Raw genomic sequence first — 23890 nt, forward strand, 5'->3', positions numbered from 1 at the left:
GTGGAACAATAAACACATAAGTCATATCTTTAAAAAAAAGTGAAGACGGAGCATTTTAATAAAGTGTGTTCACATAACAAGGTTATTGTAGCATTGAATGCCGACAAGGAGAAGTATTTAAACTATGAAACAAGTACAAGTGGCAGCACTATTGGAAATGTATGCATGCATTGTCATGACAGTAAGGAATTAAATTTCTTTGGAATACCGAAAAAATTCAACTCTTATGTTGGTGGTTATGCGAGATTGAGATTTCCAGAGATAATTGCACTCAAAGAGAATGCCAACATAAAAATAATTGTTGATGATAGAGGACAACTCCTTGCTACTGTTGTAGGTAACACACTACCTACTGATACTTCCAATCGTCAGCTTTCCGGTATTAGCATTCAACGGAAGGTCAATAAAAGAAAGGCCTACTCTTCTACTAATATCGTAAACCATATCTTGTCTACGTGCTGAAACTGTTACCTATGTAAAAATAATGTGATAATAGACAGTGAAATTGCCAGAAAAAAAGGGCATGGTCAGAAAATATCACTATGGAATATAAAGATGAATCGATGAAAAACAAAGCACCAGCAAACGTTACTGCCATTGATCAAACAGTCAATGAACCAAATAATACCAAAGACGAAAAGCATATTGAGCCTGTTGATGAGACACCAGTAAAAATTGTGTATGACTCTAAATTATTATTCTACTGATTACGAACTAAGAGAAGACAATAGCTACAATATCAAGAGAGAACATGGTGAACTATTTTATGGAACAGATTCAAAATGTCCAAAGTTAATCATTGATATTAATAATGCATCATAATATATTTTTGTATTATTATTCTACATAGCATTATCTCATTAAAAATACATTATGCATTACCTTGTTATGTGTTCATTATTTTTGGAGTAAGCTAGCATATCAAACGTTTAGAATGTCTATTAAAACATCGGAGATGTAAGAAAAGGAATTTGCATACATCTATTGTCAGACACATGGGATAACATTGACAAAATCTAGCTATCAGAATGAATAAATTCTTTATCAACATCCGTTGTTGGATATTTTATTATGTCATTAAGAACAAATTTTAATTAAGTCGGTAAGTAAGTAATTAAGTAGGTAAGTAAGTAACAAACTCTTTCTTGAAGTCACCTCTTTGATGCACCATACAAAAATTTAATTCAGTAAATTAGTAAAAAAAAAATTGAAAAAATTCCTTATTAAGATTCTTTATAGATTGAAGTCGCTTCCTAGACAGTCAATGCAACAATTTCACAAAATCTAAGTATCAGATTGATTAAATTCTATATCAACATCCATTTGTCGGATACATGGGGATGAAATTGACAAAATCTAAGTGTTAGAGTAAATAAATTTTATATATCAACATCTTTTGTCAGATACATCGAATAAAATTGACAGAATCTAAGTGTCAGAGTGAATAATTTATTTTTTATCAACGTCTTTTATCAGTTACAACAATTATAAATAACAAAATCTAAATATCAGAGTGAATACATGCTTTTTCAGCATCCTTTGTTGGATATGTTGAATAAAATATGCAAAGTCGACATAGCTTTATTTCATTTTTTTAAGGTTAATTTAGACGAGATTACGTGCGCGCACGTAACCTCGCCTAAATTAACCTTAAAAAATGAAATAAAGCTATGTTGACTTTGCATATTTTATTAGGAAGACTGTCTTAATAAAATATATCGACTGTCTAGACTGTCTAGGAAGCGACTTCAATCGATAAAGAATGTTAATAAAGAATTTGTTCAATTTTTTTTTCATAATTTCTTGAATTAAATTTCTGTATTGTGTATCCATGAGGTGAATTCAAGAAAGAGTTTGTTACTTACTTGCCTACTTAATTACTTACTTACCTACTTACTTAAAAATTTTTCATAATGACATAATAGCATATCCAACAACGGGTGTTGATAAAGAATTTATTCATTCTGATACCTCGATTTTGTCAATGTTACTCCATGTGTCTGACAATAGATGTATGCAAATTCCTTTTTTTACATCTCCGATGTTTTAATAGACATTCTAAACGTTTGATATAATAGCTTACTCTAATAATAATTAAAACATGATAATGTAATGCATAATATATTTTTAATGAAATAACGCTATGTAGAATATTAACACAAAAATATATTATGATACATTATTAATATCAATGATTAAGTTTGGACATTTTGAATCTGATCCATAAAATAGTTCACCATGTTCTCTCTTGATATTGTAGCTATTGTCTTATCTTAGTTCGTAATCAGTAGAATAATCGCTATTCCATTTTGAGTCATACACAATTTTTACTGGTGTTTCATCAACAGGCTCAATATGCTTTTCGTCTTCGGTGTTATTTGGTACATTGACTGTTTGATCAATGGCAGTAACGTTTGCTGGTGCTTTGTTTTTCCTCGATTCATCTTTATATTCCATAGTGATATTTTCTGACAATGCCCTTTTTATTTTTCTGGCAATTTCGCTGTCTATCATCACATTATTTTTACATAGGTAACAGTTTCGGCACGTAGACAAGATATGGTTTACGATATTAGTAGAAGAATAGGCCTTTCTTTTATTGACCTTCCGTTGAATGCTAATACCCGAAAGCTGACGGTTGGATGTATCAGTAGGTAACGTGTTACCTGCAACAGTAGCAAGGAGTTGTCCTCTATCATCAACGATTATTTTTATATTGGCATTCTTTTTGAGTACAATCATTTCTGGAGATCTCAATCTCGCATAACCATTAACATAAGAGTTGAATTATTTCGCTGTTCCAAAGAAATTTAATTCCTTACTATCATGATAATGCATGCATACATTTCCAATAGTGCTACCACTTGTACTTGTTTCATAGTTTAAATACTTCTCCTTGTCGGCATTCAATGCTGCAATAACCTTGTTATGTGAACACACTTTATTAAAATGCTCCATCTTCACTTTTTTTTAATGATATGACTTATGTGTTTATCGTTCCACTGCGTAAAAAATACTGATTTAATACATGCAATAGACTAGGTAGTGTCAATAACCGGATCATAGAATACCAATGGGAAAGCCACATCGTATCTCTGACCAATAATAGAGTACAATTGTTAGAGCCATAGGCATATTTTGACATTTTAAGATACGTACAAAAAAAGATAAAAAATAAATAAAGTTGAATAATTTCGAAGTTTAAAAAAAAATAGTCTGTTTTTATGGAAAAAATATTGAAAAAAAACCCTTTTTAGCTCGGATTTTATAGAGTTAGTTTTATTTTTCGATCCAAAAATAGACTAGAGTTTCAGATTTCAACCAGACAATTGTATTTTCCTTAATTTTTTTACAAAAAACTAGAGTTTACGGTCAAAAACCCTTATTAGCTCAGATTTTACAGAAATAGTTTATTTTTCGATCCAAAAATAGAATTAAGTTTCAGATTTGAGTTAGAGAATTGTATTTTCCATAATTTTCTCACAAAAAACTAGAGTTTACGGGCAAAAACCCTTATTAGCTCAGATTTTATAGAGATTGTTTATTTTTCGATCCATAACTGGACTTAATTTTCACCTATGAGCCAACGAATTGTATTTTCCATAATTTTCTTACAAGAAAAAACTAGAGTTTACGGTCAAAAACCCTTTTTTAGCTCAGATTTTATAGAAATAGTTTTATTTTTCGATCCAAAAAACGACTAAAGTTTCAGATTTGAACCAGGAAATTGTATTTTCCTTAATTTTCTTACAAAAAACTAGAGTTTACTGCCAAAAACCCTTATTAGCTCAGATTTTACAGAAATAGTTTATTTTTCGTTCCAAAAATAGACTTAAATTTCAGATTTGCACCAGAGAATTGTATTTTCCATAATTTTCGTTCAAAAAACTAGAGTTTACTGCAAAAAAACCTTATTAGCTCAGATTTTATAGAGATAGTTTATTTTTCGATCCATAACTGGACTTAATTTTGACCTATGAGCCAACGAATTATATTTTCCAAAATTTTCTTACAAAAAAACTAGAGTTTACGGTCAAAAGCCCTTTTTTAGCTCAGATTTTATAGAAATAGTTTTATTTTTCGATCTAAAAATTGACTAAAGTTTCAGATTCGAACCAGAAAATTGTATTTTCCATAATTTTCTTACAAATCTAGAGTTTACGGCAAAAAACCCTTATTAGCTCAGATTTTATAGAAATAATTTATTTTTCGATCCATAACTGGACTTAATTTTCACCTATGAGCCAACGAATTGTATTTTCCATAATTTTCTTACAAGAAACTAGAGTTTATAGCCAAAAATCCTTATTAGCTCAGATTTTACAGAAATAGTTAATAGAATTAAGTTTCAGATTTGAACCAGAGAATTGTATTTTCCATAATTTTCTTACAAAAACTAGAGTTTACGGTCAAAACCTTTATTAGCTCAGATTTTATAGAAATAGTTTTATTTTCCAATCCAAAAATAGACTAAAGTTTCAGATTTGAACCAGAGAATTGTATGTTCAATAATTTTCTTGCAAAAAACTAGAGTTTACGGCCAAAAACCCTCATTAGCTCAGATTTTACAGAAATAGTTTATTACCTAGCTCATAAAAGCCAGAAATAGCAAACTACCCACCTCAAATTGTAGGTTTCAGACAACACACACCTATAAGAGACTAAGAAACCTAGCTCTGAAAAGCCAGAAATAGCAAACTGCCCACCCCAAATTGTAGGTTTCAGACAACAAACACCTACGAGAGACTGAGAATCCTAGCTCTGAAAATCCCAAATAGCACCCCAAACTATAGGTTTCAGACAACACACACATTCAAAGGGCTATGAAAACTAGCTCATAAAAGCCGGAAATAGAAAACTGACCACCCCAAAGTATAGGTTTCTGACAACAAACACATATGAGAGACTAAGAATCCTAGCTCTGGAAAGCCCAAATAGCATCCCAAACTATAGGTTTCAGAAAACACACGCATACAAAGGGCTATGAAACCTAGCTCAGAAAAGCCGGAAATAGCAAACTGCCCAGCCCAAATTAAAGGTTTCATACAACCAACACCTATGAGAGACTAAGAATCGTAGCTCTGAAACGCCAGAAATAGCAAACTACCCACCCCAAATTGTAGGTTTCAAACAACCCACACCTAGGATAGACTAAGAAACCTAGCTCTGAAAAGCCCAAATAGCATCCCAAACTATAGGTTTCAGACAACACAAACATACAAAGAGCTATGAAACCTAGCTCATAAAAGCCGGAAATAGCAAACTACCCACCCCAAAGTATAGGTTTCAGACAACAAACACACATAGAGACTAAGAATCCTAGCTCTGAAAAGCCCAAATAGCATCCCAAACTATAGGTTTCAGAAAACACACACATACAAAGGGCTATGAAACCTAGCTCATAAAAGCCGGAAATAGCAAACTATCCACCCCAAAGTATAGGTTTCAAACAACAAACACCTATGAGAGACTAAGAATCCTAGTTCTGAAAAGCCAGAAATAGCAAACCACCCACCCCAAATTGTAGGTTTCAGACAACACACACCTATGAGAGACTAAGAAACCTAGCTCTGAAAAGCCCAAATAGCATCCCAAACTATAGGTTTCAGACAATACACACCTACAAAAGGCTATGAAACCTAGCTCATAAAAGCCGGAAATAGCAAACTACCCACTCCAAATTGTAGGTTTCAGACAACACACACCTATGAGAGACTAAGAAGCCTAGCTCTGAAATCCCAAATAGCAGCCCAAACTATAGGTTTCAGACAACACACACCTACAAAAGGCTATGAAACCTAGCTCATAAAAGCTAGAAATTGCAAACTACCCACCCCAAATTGTAGGTTTCAGACAACACACACCTATTAGAGACTAAGAAACCTAGCTCTGAAAAGCCCAAATAGCATCCCAAACTATAGGTTTCAGACAACACACACCTGCAAAAGGCTATGAAACCTAGATCATAAAAGCTAAAAATAGCAAACTACCCACCCCAAATTGTAGGTTTCAGACAACACACACATATAAAAGGCTATGAAACCTAGCGCATAAAAGCCTGAAATAGCAAACTACCCACCCCAAATTGTAGCTTTTATACAACACAAACCTATGAGAGACTAAGAAACCTAGCTCTGAAAAGCTCGAAATAGCAAACTACCCACCCCAAATTGTAGGTTTCAGACAACACACACCTATGAGAGACTAAGAAACCTAGCTCTGAAAATCCCAAATAGCACCCCAAACTATAGGTTTCAGACAATACACACCTACAAAAGGCTATGAAACCTAGCTCATAAAAGCCGGAAATAGCAAACTACCCACCCCAAATTGTAGGTTTCAGACAACACACACCTATGAGAGACTAAGAAACCTAGCTCTGAAAAGCACAAATAGCAGCCCAAACTTTAGGTTTAAGACAACAAACACCTACACAATGCTATGAATCTTAGCTCATAAAAGCTTGAAATAGCAAACTACACACCCCAAATTGTAGGTTTCAGACAACACACACCTATGATAGACTAAGAAACCTAGCTCTGAAAAGCCCAAATAGCATCCCAAACTATAGGTTTCAGACAACACACACCTACAAAAGGCTATGAAACCTAGCTCATAAAAGCTAGAAATAGCAAACTACCCACCTCAAATTGTAGGTTTCAGACAACACACACCTATGAGAGACTAAGAAGCCTAGCTCTGAAAAGCCCAAATAGCATCCCAAACTATAGGTTTCAGACAACACACACCTACAAAAGGCTATGAAACCTAGCTCATAAAAGCTAGAAATAGCAAACTACCCACCCCAAATTGTAGGTTTCAGACAACACACACCTATGAGAGACTAAGAATCCTTGCTCTGAAAAGTCCAAATAGCATCCCAAATCACAGATTTCAGAAAACAAAAACCTACACGATCACAATGAATGGTACTTGTTATCAGAAAAAACGTCAATTGCCAAAAAAAAAATAATAACACACGCCATGCTGAATGTGCTTTCAAAAACCCATCTGGTTGAAAACATGTTTGTTATCGTTAACCATTTCCAAAGATTGATATTGTTCCAGTTTATAATAAATATCTCGTTTTTTTTTGCAATGTTCACGTGTAAATACAGTGTCTCAAGCACGGCTTTTTCTTGCGCAATTCCAATGTACCGTTCATATTGTATACACTTTTGACCATGGGTTTTTCTTGCGCAATTCAATGTATTTTTACATGTGTTTTTAGAATCTTATACAAGCTTACTACTCATATAAATGAACTAGAGATCAAGAATGTGTTTTCATCGATTTGAAAGGCCCCAAACGAATGCCACTTTATAGTCAACTCGGATTAAGTTGGGCCAGGAAGACTGAAAAGCACTAAGGGGAGTTGAAATCCGGTCTGAGTTATGGACTGAATTAAATCCGAGTAATATCATAATTACGAAGATAATATGTCGTAAAAATTTTAGTACAAATTGCCGACTCTGTGCCGACTGCAGTGCCATGGTCATTGTTGTCAGTGAACGCTACTGGTGTGTAATTCACCACTTGATGGAGATCTACAGTACGTTCGTGGGCATGGAAATATTCAGGATGATATAGATGACAACAAACTGCTTGTTTTTGGTTCATGACCATAAACATAAGATCACTAACATAAATTAAGGACAGAATTTTCCCTAGAATTGTACCTCGTGGGACCCTAAACTCAACCTCACAAGGTGAGTGAAAAGAGGATCCACAGAATTTACCCTTCCATGCAAAAAAGATACAAAACCAAGCGCTAGCATTTCCTTTTATACCGTAATGACGGGATTTCAAGAGTAGAATTTGATGGGTCAGTATATCCGAAGCTTTTCGAACATCAAAAAAGATGGCAGTGAGAACCAGGCGTGAATCGTGAGCCGAATGTAAGAAATTTAAAAAAGAAGCACAAGCATACTCAGTTAGGTGTTTTGCTACAAAACTTAAGTGACAATCATGATTCTATTCACAAAAGCTATATTTACAAGTCTTGTCAAGGGAGAGATTATTGAAGAAGGGAGAGATTATTGTCAAGGGAGAGATTATTGAAGAAAGAATTAATTTAACCACCTTAGTGGGTATACAGTCAGGAAAAGAAGATGATAACCTTTTAACCCATTGGCAAGTCTACTTATGTGAACCTAAGAAACAGACTCCTGAGCCATCGATTTCAAGCAAGTTTGATCAATATAAGAAATCAGGCTTAGAAAGACACGAGCTTACAAAAGAAGCAACTGTTTTCCCACATTTGCAAAATAGGAGATAAATGCCCATTCAACATTATGTTCACCCAAACAACCAAGCCATCAACCATCAAGCTTGGAGAAAAACAAGAAGGCAGATGTAAAGGATTGAGGACAGAATTAATCACTTTTCAATTTTTTCGAATATTCTTTCCGCAATTTGAAAATTCCGGAAAAAAAATAAAGGTGTTTAGCCTTTCGAATAAAAAAATTGTAGATGTTTCTATAGTCTTTTAAATAGATACCGGTGCTGCGCCGATAAAAGAAGGCCGGTGACGGCAGGGCCAGAAAATAGTTGCGGTGGCACGCTACCGGCGCGTCGTCAATGATTTTTTGTGCCACCGGCACGATCAATGTTGACCGCAAACATTAATGTTTTCATCAGTCTTTTTCAAATCCCAGCTTGAATTTACAACAGATTCGGGCCTATTCATGAGTTAAAAACTTCGCAAGTCGCTGGCTGGACGCTGGTCTTCTTCGTCATTCATCAAGAGAAGTAGAAATCTGGTAGAAACAAAATGGCTGTGGTGTTTCAGAAACCTTGCATAATAGTTGAAACAATAGATAATATATTCGCCGTGACATTCAATAAGATCCAAACAATAAATATTTGAATTAATAAATTTAATAATTTTACCGAAAAAGGGGCTAAATTTTGCACCACAATGGCGTTCGCTATTTATGGGCTAGGGATTGCGTCGGTTTGGTCTATGCGTTCTGCCAAAAACTAAGCAACTCTAAGTAAGATTACATTTCTAATTAATATTATAAGGATTATAGTAAAATAGGGATCAATAAAGTAAAGATATTTTGTATTGAATAAAAGGTATCAAACACTTCGTGTTAACGAACTGTAAGTAAGGAGCGACCCGGCTCAATAGTAACCGAAACTCTAGCAAACGGGATTTTGATACCAATAGATACATCAAAATAATAAGAGATTAATACTGATTTGAAATATATAAGTTTCATCAAGTTTAGTCCTACCCATCAAAAGTTACGCGCCTGTAAAAATTTGGCTGGTTTTCACAAAAGGGGGAAAGACCCCATAAAAGCTATATAACCTTAATGAAAATCACTTCATCATATTCAGCGTATCAGAGAACCCTACTGCGGAGGTTTCAAGCTTCTATCTACCAAAATGTGGAATTTTGCATTTTTTGCCAGAAGAAAGATCACGGATGCGTGTTTATTTGTTTGTTTGTTTGTTGTTTTTTTTCCCAGGGGTGATCGTATCGACCTATTGACTACTCCGTCTCAGTTTATTAAAATGCCAGTACAATATTTTACTATTGTGCCGTCTAGCTGCATCTTCCAGATCCTCGGCAATTTTATCCATGGCCTCCACTTCACACCTCCTTAGTTCATATTTTAATGCTTTCTCCACTTTCCTTTTGTTTTCGTATGATCCATCACTCAGATAATTCTTGTACAAGTCCTTTCTCCTTTCTATTAAACATAAAGCTTTTCACTAATATTCTTAGCTGCAGTCCTAGCTTTCTTCCCTAAGACACTCTTCAGCAACTTCACAAATTATTTTTCTAAAATTATTCCAACCATCTTCCACATTATCAAATTTTAAATTCTCAAGTTAAGTATTCAACTGTTCCTGGAAAGTTTCTCTGAAAATTTTATCCTGGAGTCTACCAACATCATAACTTCCCGGGAGGTAGTTACCCTCCGAAATTTCAGCTCTAAATTAACTCCAGATGCTTCTAGATGGTGACCTTTACTTTTAACATCAATAGCAGTACTCTTATCTTGTGTAGATCCTGCCAGTCATCGGTTTACTATAAAATAATCGATAAGGTTTGCTATCTTACCATTACGTTAATACCATGTTAACTTATGGGTCATTTTATGACAAAACACCGTATTGGTTATAAATAGAATGTTATACCTACAAATCTGCAAAGGTTTGTAGCCTTTGCTTTTTTCTTTTCCTACACCAAATTTACCTAGGCTAGGATACCATATATCCCTATTTCAACTGACCTGGGCGTTAGAATCTAGTAAAAACACCATATTCTACCTGGAGCCCTGTCTATTTGCTCCTGTAACTGTAACTAAAATTCATCTGAGTCCCTAGTATCTCCGTCAGTTGGTTCTACAGGGGCATATACTACTATAACTGATGCCCTGAACTTTTTGTCATAAAATGAGCAATTAGTTTTCTATTATAACTAACTTCCCAGCCTAAAAAAGACTTAGCAGCCTCCTTATTCATCATGAGCCCTACTCCCTGTCTGTGTACCCCATCCTTCCTGCCTGAGTAAACAAACTTCCCCTGGGATATGAGTTTTTGAAACTCCTAATAAGTCTAGTTTGAATGGTCTGATTTCGTCAGTCGAAATTTCGATACGATAGCCATTTTTTAACGTCGTAACATTCCAACTTCCAAGTTCCAATTTTCATGTTCTTTAATCATTGGAATTATTTTGGCCTCAAGAAAAGCAATGATCCCGGATACCAGTACAGGACGGCAAGGACTTATCCAAGGGGGGGGGTTTACCCGGTTTGAACCCCCCCCCCCCCGAAATTTTTGACCGAGTCGAAAATTAGTCGAAAATTAGTAAAACCTTGGTAAAAATTAGTAAAATTAGTCGAAAATCGAGTTGAAAATTAGTAACCCCACCCCGAACAAAAATCCTGGATCCGCTCTTGCAGGACGAGGATCAACATATTTTTTCAAGTCTACACCGAAGAGCTTAAGCCGGCTTAGAACCGGACAGCTAGAAGTACCTTGGACCTCCAGCATGAATCAAGGCTTATGCAATTCTGAGCCCATCTTGGTCACAACATGGTTTTCAGCACTTGGCGGTGTTCTTCTATCAGCAAGAGTTTAAATCCTGCACAGGCAGTCTGAATTCTATTACTTCTGATTTATTATATATTCATGCCTTCAAATATTATGCTACTACGGGGAGGCAACCCATAGTAGATAAATTAACTAGGAACAGGTTTTTCAGCCCAAAAACACCCGTCAAAACAGACCAAACCCAGAAGAATTATCCAATAACCGGAATCCCGCGCGAATGCTGTGTCGTTTACTAGGTTATAGTTTCCTCGACGGGCGCCACTCCTCAAGTGGGAATAAAGTTGAACGCAAGGTCTCCAGTCTTGCAGGTACCCCGTAAGGGTCGAGGCAGCCCTTTGCAGAGGCTTTTCCCCATAGATATGGATCTTACGCCCTTCTGCAGTTGTCCTCCTATAGAGGATTCTCCCACGATGGTATGGGAGAAGGATCATGCAATTTAACCCATTACTGGGAAAAGGTTTGTAACTTAAGGGACGCGTGGGCCTCGTTGAGCGTACATTTGAGGGGCCTTCTTCCTCCTCCATCTGTATTTACTCCCCCGGGCAGGGGTAACCCAGTTTCTTTTATGGACCCCCAGGGACAAGGTCACCCCTTGGTCCGTACCTCCTATGCAGGTACCCTGCATATCCGTAGGGCATCCCCCTATCGCCACCTTGGGACGCGCTGAGTGGCCTTGGGGAGGCACCCAGGCCACTGGGGTTCAGCGTATCAGAGAACCTTCCTATACAGGTTTCAATCTCCTATCAGTAAAAATGAGGAATTCTGTACCTTTTGCCAGAAGAAAGATTGTGGATGTGTGTTTATTTAATTTTTTTTCAAGGAGTTATCATATTGAACCAAAGGTCCTAAAAGATCGGAAAAGGGTGCATGCGAACGAAAACTAAATGTCCTAGTGGAATTTTTAAGTGACCAAATAAACTAGAGGACAACTAGCCATCCTCCCACACCTCTTTTTCCCCGAAGTCGTCCGATCAAAGCTTTGAGATAGCCATTTCGTTCAGCAAAGTTGAAAGTTTCAATAACTATGCCTTTGAGGGTGATTTGGCCCTGAAATTCCCTGGGGAAAGGAATGGAAGCTATGAAAGTTGTCAATTATTTACATATAGTATAGACATTTTTGAGGGGGAAGGGATGAATTTCCTGCTGAAGATGATTTTTCATAGGGAGAATTTTTCGTGGGAGTTTAAACTTTCCAGGAGAAATTTTACAATGGGGAAATTTCACAAAATTTCTATAGATAATTCTTTTTATTTATCTCACTGTCTCTTTGCCGAATTGATTTCGTATGTGAAGATGTTCCTGAGGAATTATCCGTGGGAAACTTTCAACGGAGCTGGATTTTTCCATAGGGGGGGGGGGATTTTCCACAGGAGAAATTTAACTTGGTGTAGTTTTCTGCGGCAAAAATTCTCCATGGGGGCAATTTCCAACTGGGGGAATTTTCAACTTCCCATTAGGGGGAGAGTTCCGCGAAAATTTTCCACGGAAGGGAGAATTTCTGTCATGATTTGAAAAATGATTTAAAACTAAAGTAATTTTCAAATGAAAGTATGATAAGAAGAAAAATGAAAGCCGAAACACGAAGTATTAACATTGAGAAGGTTGTTATCTAGTAATTTGCGAAATATTTGAGAGATTGGTGTACTTCATTTCTTTTAAGCATGTCTGTAATAGATTTTTTTCAACCAATCAAATAATTTTTTTTATGTGTATAGTTAAAAGAAGAAAGCCAATAACAGCCCAACTTTCAAAATCTGATCGGCTTCTGTATGATATTTTAAGCCAGTAAAAACAATAAGTAGCTTTGAATGACAAGTAAACTCTTAATTTATTTGTGATGATACCTTTAATTCAATACAAAGTACAGTTTTTACAGTTTTTATTATATTCCTCATAATTTTAATTACAAAAGTAATCTTACTTAAAGTTGCCAAGTTTTTGGCGAAACATATAGCCCAAAACCGGCGCAATCGTTAACCCAAAAATAGCGAACGACATAGTCGTCCAGTATTTAGCCCTTTTTAGGAAAAATAATTAAACTTGTTAATTCAAATATTTAATGCTTGACTTATATTGGCAAAACATGAAAGAAATACAATCGGTATATCAGGTAATCTACACATAAGCATTGATTAAAAGCGAAATGACATAACTGTGTACTCTTGGACAGTGAGACAAGAAATGAAATAAGTACAGACTTTTCAGGAAACCAGGTGAATCACACTGGGCGGAGATTTCAGTATTTTCAGAGAGACAGTTAAGAAAATTAGTTGTCTTTGGCCTGTCATGCTACATGCCCTCAGTAAGAACCGTGCATTATCTTAGTGAACTCTTAAATGCCATAAATAAAAGCCATTACCCTACAATAGCAGTCTAATGAAAGAAAAAAAATAGTCGTGTGAAATAATGAATCACCGCTTATCATCGTAATTTTTCAAGTATTGTTCGTCTAGGTCATGAAGCGTCTACTAGGAAAGCTTCGAATACCAATAACAACGCTATGAAAGGGCTGTAAAAGCGTTCGCTACTTTGGGGCTAGTTTTGGCTTTTTTGGGTTTGTGATTTGTGCCGGTTTGGGATATGGGTTCTGCAGAAAACGTGGCAACTGTGCATCAAGCAACCTCTCATTGCTATTATTAGTGTTTTAAGCCGTCTGCCCCGAAATATTGTATTGGCACCAACGATGGTTCCAAAGATTTTATTGGAATGGCTCGCGGTCCCCACTAGTGTACCGTGAATATAGGGTATGTTAATACACTATTATGATATACCCTACTCCAGGGTATAATAATGTGATCGAATGGTCAAACGGCCAAACTCTAGGCAACGGGTGCACCCAATCCGGGACACTACTAATCTCTCTAGTTGTCTCCTTCGAGGGTAAACGGACACCCCCGTCCATATAATAAATGACGGTATGTCTCGCAAGCTCTTTTCCTGCCCTGTCTGGGTTCCTGGAAAAACAGTCTACACGGCTGTAGAAAATAGCTTACTTGTATTCTTCCAAAAGGACACAAAACACATATATCCACTTCTCAATACAGACTCCCTAATCGGGGTCTCAAATACAGACTCTTAATATAGACTAGCAACTAAAACTTGACTTCTATACAAGAGCACTTTGCGTAGGGGTGGACCTTGATTTTTCCCAACCAATCAGCTAAATAAAGTTTCAAACCCCTGGCTTCTTTTGAATAAAATTATCTTTCAATGGCCCCGACTGTACTCTCACTGTAGTTTTGTAAATTTCCCGGTGGGTCTTGGACCTCTCTGTCCCCCCTATTATTTATTTTATTTATTTTAGCCCATCTAATTTTTATTTTTCGCCATTGTAGGCTGAGTCCACAAATCCTGTCTCTTATTTATATTTATCTTTTCATTTCTACTTTTCTCTACTTTGTCAATCGCGCAAAATAAATCATCATTAAATTTGAATTGGACTCCAGTGTCCACCATCTTCGACTGCATTTCTTCACTGTATTTCCGTTTAATTTTTCTTTCTCCCTTTTAGCTTTCTTTACTTTTGTCATAGTATCAGTAATTAATTCTTCGCTAAATGAAAATTGAATTCTTAAATAATAGTTTCGCTTTGCATCTTTTTTCTCTCTTTTTGTTTTCTTTACTTTTACTGCAGAAACGAATAATTCTTCATTAAATGGGAATTGAATTCCAACATTTGGTTTTTTATGTTGTACTAAAAATTCTCGGGCTTTACGAGGAAAAGCGTGCACAATCAATTTTTTCTTATTTTTCTCTAGTTTTACCTTGATACGTACTTGCCAGCGTTTCATTTGCGATATAAGTGTTCTGAAGCTTTTGATTTTCTGAAAAATTTTCAGAAAAAAATTCTCCCATTTTGTTTTATGGGCAGGTCCGCCTCCCCGCATAGTCAACGAAGTAGCATGTGTTTCTGTCTTAGGATTTAATGTCTGATAATTCTCATTTTCTCGCAATCGATCCTTAGAGATATTTAGCTGGCAATCCGACGGCCTATAAGTTACTGGTAGTAAAATATTACGCTCCGAAATTCCCCAGCGTGCTTCTTTTAGACCTTTTTTGGTTTTTCTTCTTGGCGATCTCTCTCAGAGGCCTCCATAATAGCCTTTCTAAGGGTTTCATTAGTCCTTTCTAACTACTCTCGATCTCTTTTAATTTCATCTATTTCGCCCTGTATTTTTTCCATATATTCTCGGTGATTTCTTTCGTCTACTTCTTCTCTGGCTATTCTATCTTTTTCTCTTTCTTTTCTATCTTCCTCCTCTTTTGTTTCTTTCGCTATTCTCTCTTTCTTCTTTCTTTCATGTAATTTAATATAGATAGATAGATAGATTTATTTTCCAATACCAGTAAAATTATTACATAACAATCTACAAATCCCCACAAAGGCTCCATGGCCTGTAGGAGGGGGATTATGAAAAGATCAAATAAACATTAAACATTTAAACGCTTAAGATTTTAACAATATAAACATAACATTAATATTTAAACATATAAATATAAGCTTTTAAACTTTTAACATGTGAAGCCTTTGCTTCATAAAAAAAAAAAAAAAGAGTTCACTAAATAAGCTTTATAAAGCTACAGTAAATCACAACATCTAAAATAAAAAAAAAACAATCAAATGAAAAAAAAACTATTGGCAGCAGGCAAAAGTAAAGAAAATTAATCACATGAAAACAAATATTTTTTTACTAGTCTTTTGAAGGCGCCAAACGAGTGGCATTCTCGAGCCGAATCGGGAAGGGTGTTCCATGTCAAATGACAGGCAACAAGAGGATTAAAATTGGATCTTATTGTTGGTGTATGGGGAATTTGGATATTTAAAGAACTACGGAGTTGATAATTTGACCGATCAGATACAAAAGAAGACGTAAACCTAAGGGACCTAGGAATATCACCATGGAGCTGAAGAAAAGCGAAAGACGCACAGGAAAGAATATAAAGTTTTTTAGTATCAAGTAACGGTTTAGTTGCCGAACGATTTACATTCTGGATAAGATTTATAGCTTTATCATAAGTATTTGAAAGCGGTTGGAGAAAAGAAGGGACAGTAGACTTCCATATGAATTAACAATAGGAAACATAAGAATGAATTAAGCTATGAAATAGGATTCTTAGAATTGGTCTTGGAAAGATATGTTTTAGTTTTCTTAGAATACTGAGGTTTCTGCATACCTTCATTTTACTCAAATCAATATGGTGTTTAAAAGATAGATTTTCATCTAGGAGGATACCTAGAAAATGGACATGGCCATCCTTTGGTCTACTAATAAAGCCTTTGGATATATGAATTTCAGATAATTGAGGACAAGCCTGGGATACGACAAAATATAAATTTTGTCATATCTACTACATTTTCGTGAGCCCTCGCTGAATTTTGGTTCCACACTGCTCCTTATATTCGGTCTACTTTGATTCCTTGTGCCATCATGTCCTCCCAATTCATTTTCTGAATCCGTTCGTTTCATATCTGTATTATCTCTGACCGATTTTTTTTTCTAAATTGAGCCAAAATCAAAATATTTCATCCATCTGCATGAAAATAATTTCTCGAATGTCAAACATCGGGTCTTCTCGTGAAAAATTGTTACGTCTCAATTTACCGATTATTTCACAAGCTAATTAGTCGCGTGATGTATTGATTCATAATTTTTTTTTTATTATAGTCTAACTAGGCAATGCCCATTCAGATCTTCGCAATATTGTTAATTGATTCCGTATTTTTTCCCATGATTTTTTATATGTAATCACAATATGCTACTTTGTAGGCTAAATTAAGTCTTCTTTTCGGAAAACGCGGATCCTTTTACTATCAGTGTTACTTATAGGACCTTTGTTGCTGCCACCAAACATTAGTGTGGTAAGCCGTCAGCCACCAAATCTTGTAGTGTCACCAGCAACGGCACCAAATATTGCATTGGAATGGCTCGCGGTCCCCACTACTGTACCGTAAATATACAGTATGTTAATACACTATTAGAGTATATCCTGCTCCAGGGTATGATAACGAGATCGAACGGTCAAACGGCCAAACTCTAGGCCACGGGTGCACCCACCCTGTGTCACTACTAATCTCTCTAGCTATCCCCGTGGAGGGTAAATGGACCCCCCTGTCGATATAATAAATGACGGTATGTCTCGCAAGCTCTTTTTCTGCCCTGTCTGGGTTCCTGGACAAAATAGTCTACACGGCTATAGAAAATAGCTTACTTGTATTCTTCCAAAAGGGCACAAAAAACATATATCCACTTCTAAATACAGACTCCCTAAGCTTGGTCTCAAACGCAGACTCTCAATACAGAACATGACTTCTATACAAGAGCACTTTGCGTAGGGGGTGGACCTTAGATTTGTCCCAACCAATTCGCTAAATAAAAGTTCAAATCCCCGGTTTTTTTCGATTATCTTTCGGATTATCTTTCAATGACCCAGACCCGGAAGACACAAATAGAATTTTAACTTCAAATCTTACTTATTGCAAAAGAATCTAGCTTAGCAACGAGAGTGAAACTTATGATTGAAAATTATCCTATAGGCAAATCTAATTACAGCAAAGAAAACAGGTCATTTATCTGAAAGGAAAAAGAACAAGGGGTGGAACCCCAACGGCTATTATCCAGAAAGATTTCACATGGCTCAATAATGTTAGGCAGTCCATCACCAACTATTAGCATTAACTGATATATCGATACTTTGAATATTAAACTGAAGACGAGATATATTGTCATTACGTGCAGCATTCCCCTTTAAATCAGAAAAATATTGGCTATTTACCGAAGAAAAAAATTTGAAGTATTTCTTGGACCTTAAACATAATTATTCACAATACTAAAAACACCCTAAGGATTATTTTGAAGCTCAAGAAGATGCCCGTCCATGTAGCAGAAATCCCAAGAACCAGATTTAGAAAAGTTCTGAATACTTGCCATCAAGATAAATTGAACAAGCACAGCACCTACCCCAGCTTGGAAATACTGAAACAAAGCCAGGCAGAAACAAAATTTATGTATATACATAAAGATATGAATGTAAATATATGCATATATACACATTCATAAATATTATACGTTGCTATATTTTCATTAATATTCAGGCAAGAAATATTAGTCCAAACAAAAGCTTCACCTATTAGCGCCTCGCCTGTAATGGTGTATCATTTTGACCCCCCAATGCTCGTTTTTTTAGCTCTTTGCATTGAAGGCTGGAGCTCATATTGCTATTAAAGCAGTGTTCGCACTTGATACTTAGCTCAGGACAAGTAACAACCACGGCTGTTACTATATTCACCTGCATATATTTGCACTTCAAATGATTTGTGCAGTTAAGACCGTGGTATTGAACCACGTTAAGACCACGGTCAAGCTGTGCACTTGAATTATTGTTTGTGTTTTTTATAAGGGCTTAGAAACTTGAAAAAGGCACTATTCAATCTTAATACCGCGCTTAATTCTAAGTCCTCTTGTGAGCAAAAACGTAGCTGCACGTCAGAATAACATTGATTATTGTCATCAAGAATTACGCTAGGAATAGGTATCAAAACTTTTCAAAAATCCATATACGTTACGAAAAGGGTATCAAAACACTTCACCACTCCATATACTTAGATTTTGTGAAGACACTACTGCTACTGCTGACAACTCACCGCAGCACCAAGCCGCCTGAGGTTAACACAACAACGCACGCTCCTTCTCCATCCCATTCTACTCAAAGCCTCCGATCCTACTAAAATAGCCGAATAAGTTTTTAGGACGCATTTTGGGGTTCAGTGCGAACACAAGATATAATCTTATGTTTGTTCAGCTAAAGCCACCCTAAAGCTCTTCCGTGACACCAAACCTTCTGAATGTATCATTAGTTGCTTCCAGAAATTTTTTTCGTTATATCGTGTGCTTATCTTACTGAAAGTTTCCTTTAGGTATAAGCATGGCATTATCCAGAGGGGGGAAGGGTACCTGATTTGAACCTTCCACACCAAAATGTTAGTCTGCTTTTTCCAGTTTGTGCATAAGTAAAAGAAAATTTATATTTCTCATAGCGTTTTTAAAGTCGGCATTTTTACTTTCTCTTAATGACAGGTTCATTTAATAAACGACTAACCGGATTTCTTAGTGTTCACCTTGATATGTCACTTTCATTTAAATTGCACATTAAACACTATATATATAATTATTTCTCGTTGAGCTTTAATACTTCACAAGGTAAGTCACCTCATCAACTGAAAAACCGCTGCTTCTGAACCTTTAATTTAAGTTTATTAGTTCTTTAATAAAAATGTTCACAAAAATAGGTAAAAGAATGCCTAATTGTGCGTCATTCGATGTGGAGAGGGCCAGTAGATTTTGTAGGTGGCTGAGAGCCTCAAAAAATGTGTTTTTGTGTCCAAGTTTATAACTCTCCGTGAGCCTTCGTGTAATCATAGAGAATGGTTTTGGAGAAAGGGGCTATACAACAAGGTCTAATCTGCCTCCATTCCCAGGAATAATTTCAGACTAACTATGTAATATGAGCTTTGTGGAATCATAGCTCCCTTCTTTTTGCAAAAATAAATTTCAACATAAAAGGTTACATTCATAAGAGGAATATAAGCACGTTCGTATACTTAGCAGCAAAAATGAGAAGGTTTGCACCGATATTTAATTAGGTCCTGTCTTATTTACATACATTCTTAATATTTCAAGGTTCAGTCAGGTTTAATTAATAATAAAACATCTAAAACACAGTTCCTTTAATAATAAAACATCTAAAACACAGTTCCTTGTGCCAAAGTGTACATTCAGACCCAGGGACATAATTTGCTGTGGAGCAGAGGGTACAGCTGCCCCTTCCACACCTCAGTTTGCTCCCCGTTAGACCCCAGTTTGCTCCCCAGCTGAAATTTAGTTTTCTCCAAAAATATTTTCAAAACTAAGATAAACCTGCATATTTTAAGTTTCCACAGAAATGGGTCAATTTTTTTGGTATATCTTTACCTTTTTTTTTACTATATGGTTGATTTTTCCATTTCCACTGTCCTTTTCACTTGATTTGGGAAAATTGGCTCCAACTGTGCCCACCCCCCCCCCGGATAGAGACGAAATTACGCCTCTGTTCAGACCCATAATCGTAAATGAGCATCCCCTTTCCTGCCGATGTTCCCGGGAACATCAGATTTAAATAGATATTCAAGAAGGAATTGCCTTGACAACAATCGAAATAACAACCCTATAGGTAATTTCTAAAAATTTCAGACACCGTTCAGTCCTGATTAGTACTGGAAGTATGCACTTTTTCAGGGATGATAATCACTTTCGAAGCATTGCTAAGCGAAATTTAAACTTGAATATAAAAAAGAGCCCGGAGGAGGACTTAGTAGCCCTTCTTACATTTAAAAGAGCTTAGGATCAAGAAGTTCGTACTAACAAAAGTGAAGAGTGAACCTCGTGAGTAGAAACTTAAACTCAAGATAAGAGGGTTCGGAAAGCACGATATTATTGGGATTAAATAGCTCCCTTCTTTTATAAATTTCAAAGCTCTTCATATAATTTCAAAATATAAATTAAATTCCCCCAAAAAGGGCAGGGACCTTGATGGAAACTTAAGGGCAGGGAATGAATTTCCAGAGAGAAGTACTGCATTCTAGGATTTTGGCTCGTCAAGTCAAAACGATGCCGTGAAGAAAATATGAAAAATATCGATAGGGTATTTATAAAGTTTCCCAGGCCAGCCTCAAATACACCCAATAATTGCAAAGAAGCAATAAATGAAGAAAACCGAACACAAAATACAGGGTTATAACATAGCAAGTACACTTTCCATTATCAATAGTTTATGATCTGATTTTATTTAGCATTACTAATTCAACATTTCAGCAAAAAAGACGAGGTGCTCTGAAGAAACTTGGCTAAAATGGATCAATATATCCCTTTCGAAAAGGAATCCCTGAAACTAAGACGTCACTCTCCACGTCACTTTAGATCAATAAAGCAAGACGAGTTTATTAACGGCTTTATTTAAATTCACATACTGTGGAAGCTGATAAATTTCAATGTATACTTAATTATCAATTTTCTGAATTTGACTTTTGTATATTATTTGTGAATAATTTGCAAATTTCTTTTATTTAAATTTCAATTTAAGACAAAACATATTCCTACGCTTCAAAAAATTCAGGGTGTTTTCTCCTAAGCTAAGTTCAGGATGACAAACATAGCTCAAAAGTATTATGATTATATAAAAATTTAAAATATAAGTATCTATTATGGACTAAATATAACCAAAATATAGCCCCTGAGCCATATAATTTAGAAACTAGACAATAAGCCTCATCAAATATGACCAAAACGTAGTTTGAAATTCTAATTTTTTTTCTGGAAATAAATAAACATTTTCTTACTTTTCTTGTCAAGTTCTTGGGTTTTACACAGGCTTCAGATATAATGAAATCATAGAATTTGATAGATATACTAACTTTGACAGTAGGCCTAGCTATTTGTGTGTTGTCAAAAAATATAATAAGCCAGCAAGTGGGCGTGAAAGTGAAAGATGGAATCATTGCCAGCGCATTGTTGCTGCCTTGGCAAAAGAGCGACATAACACTAATGTATTATTAAGTATTTACCCACCACGCCACTTAATGTGCAAAGAGTTGTCCTAGATTGTTTTAGAAGGACGTTTGATTGGAATAATGAAACTTTTGGTTTTATTTTTTAAGAGTCAAAATAGACTGGATGGCAGCCACCCGCCCTTCACACAATTTTTATTACTGTTAACCTTCAACCTCGATACAAATTTTGAGATAACCTTTTGGTCAAAAAAGTCGAAAGGGCCAATGACTATGTCTCTAGGGTACGCATGACATCACGGAATCCCATGGGCAATGCCTGAAAGCTGAGAAAGTGACCCATTGTCAACATATAGGTTTTGTAATTAGGAATAGGGAGGGACATGTTTGATCCCATAGCTATTACTAACAACTAACTGCAGCACCAAGCCGCTTGAGGCCAACACATGTACGCACGCTCCTCCTCCATCCCAATTTACTCAAAGTCTTCCTCTTTACACCTTCCCAAGACGCTCCCATTTTACCCAAATCTTTTCTTACAGCCCCTCCTATCTCAATCGGGGGACGACCCGCTTTTCGTTTGGACAAGGACAATCTTAGACGGTTGGCTGACAAGGACAATCTTTGGTAGTCTGTCATTCTTTATCTACAGATCGTGCCCTAGTCATCTGAACCTTTCTCTTTATATAGCCCTAGTAAGCGGGATTGAACCACACTGATACGGTCAGTCAGTCGGGCACCCAATACAATCCGTAGGCAATTTCTCTGTAAAATTTCTAGGAACTCCTTCTCCATTTTTCGGAGCACCCAAGCTTCAGAGCCATACTTTGACCACTGTCATCATTGTAGCTTCCGGGTTAAACTGAGTCAAGAATCATCTAGTCCTATAAGGCTTTTTAGAGGGCTTCGACAGGGATCAATTCTTAGTCTGGTGATGTTCAGTGTTCTTACTTTGTCAGTAACAAAGCATATGTATGGAGGGATCTTCCTAGGACTTTGTGATTTTAGTTTAACTATGTTCCGCTGATGATGTGCTTATGATAAGTAGTAGCCTTGCAAGCCTTCAGGGTAACTTCGACCAGCTGATTGGTGGGTACAATGGCTTAGGTCTCAAAGTAAATGCCCAAAAGACAAAGTTCATGGTTATTTATCCGCGGCCGCCCTCGCGTAGTTTAGTATCTAGAATTGAGCCTTATGCTCATCATTAATGGAACGAAAATCTTTTTGGTGCATCAACTTAAGTACCTTGGTGTTACGCATGGCTCTAAGCATCATCAGTTCTAGGTCCCTGCTTATCGAAAATGTATCTACTGCGATTCGATTTAGTTATGCTAAGCCACATCTTCTATATATCTTGCATTGCCACATCTTCTATATGTCTCACCGTTATGGGATTAATTAACTGAATCAGAAAAAATGAAACTTCGATCAGTTTATTACAAGTATCTGAATTTTTGCTGCGTCTACCGTTATACGAACGTAACACTTGTCTCCTGAGCTCGTATAATTTGCGTGACCCGACCGAAGTACTGCCAGATCTGGAAAATCAGGCTAGAAAAAGATCATTTGAAAAATTATGCGAGTTATTGCCGGTGCACACCCTTTATGACTGTGCTGTTTAGTTAGTGTGGTATTATAGGGTGTATGATTTGGATTGTTGTAGTTTCTTTGCTTATTTCCTTTTTCTCTCTTTTGTACTCCGCTTGTCATTTTTTGTTCATGAGCGGGCATAAATAAATTATTATTATTATTATTATTATTCTAATCTTGGTTTGCAGACTAAGATTATCCTCAAAAAAAATTTAATTCTGAAAAATTCTCCCCAACAATTTTCAATTGTTGAAAATACCCTGGGCCTAGGCTATTCTACTTTTAACATCATCGCTGCACTCACCGCCTTTACTAATAATACTACCTAGTTCAGTTTAGCTGTGTATTTGATCGATTCTTTTCGTTACACGACATCACCTCTTCATCGTCACATATTTCCAGTCTTTGCAACATAGTCTTCTTGACATTAATTTTGAAACTTATTCTTGTACCCTGGACTCGCAAAATCTCTAAAAGTTCATTCATTTTGCCAACATATTCATCTAGGATACATTAATCATCAGCATATTCTAAGTCTAGGGGAGCTTTTCTTCTCCATTTCAGTCTGTGTTCTCCCATTGCCTTTGGTGTGCTCCTTAGGACAAAGTCGAACAGAACGATCACATTAATGAAGATAGAACGCAACCCTGCGTAACTCCTGATTTAATATGAAACCAGCTGCTAACC

General features: G+C 36.1%; 1 protein-coding gene across 2 annotated transcripts in view; it reads left to right on the forward strand.

The window, feature by feature from the left end:
• The window catches only part of shakB (Innexin family member shaking B), a 225581-nt gene that overhangs the window by 184910 nt on the left and 16781 nt on the right, over positions 1 to 23890 (forward strand). The window lies entirely within an intron of this gene.

The sequence above is a fragment of the Artemia sp. Qi Xiang Cuo genome, chromosome 1 (assembly GCF_049724085.1).
Source record: "Artemia sp. Qi Xiang Cuo chromosome 1, ASM4972408v1, whole genome shotgun sequence".
In the NCBI taxonomy this organism is placed as follows: domain Eukaryota; kingdom Metazoa; phylum Arthropoda; class Branchiopoda; order Anostraca; family Artemiidae; genus Artemia; species Artemia sp. Qi Xiang Cuo.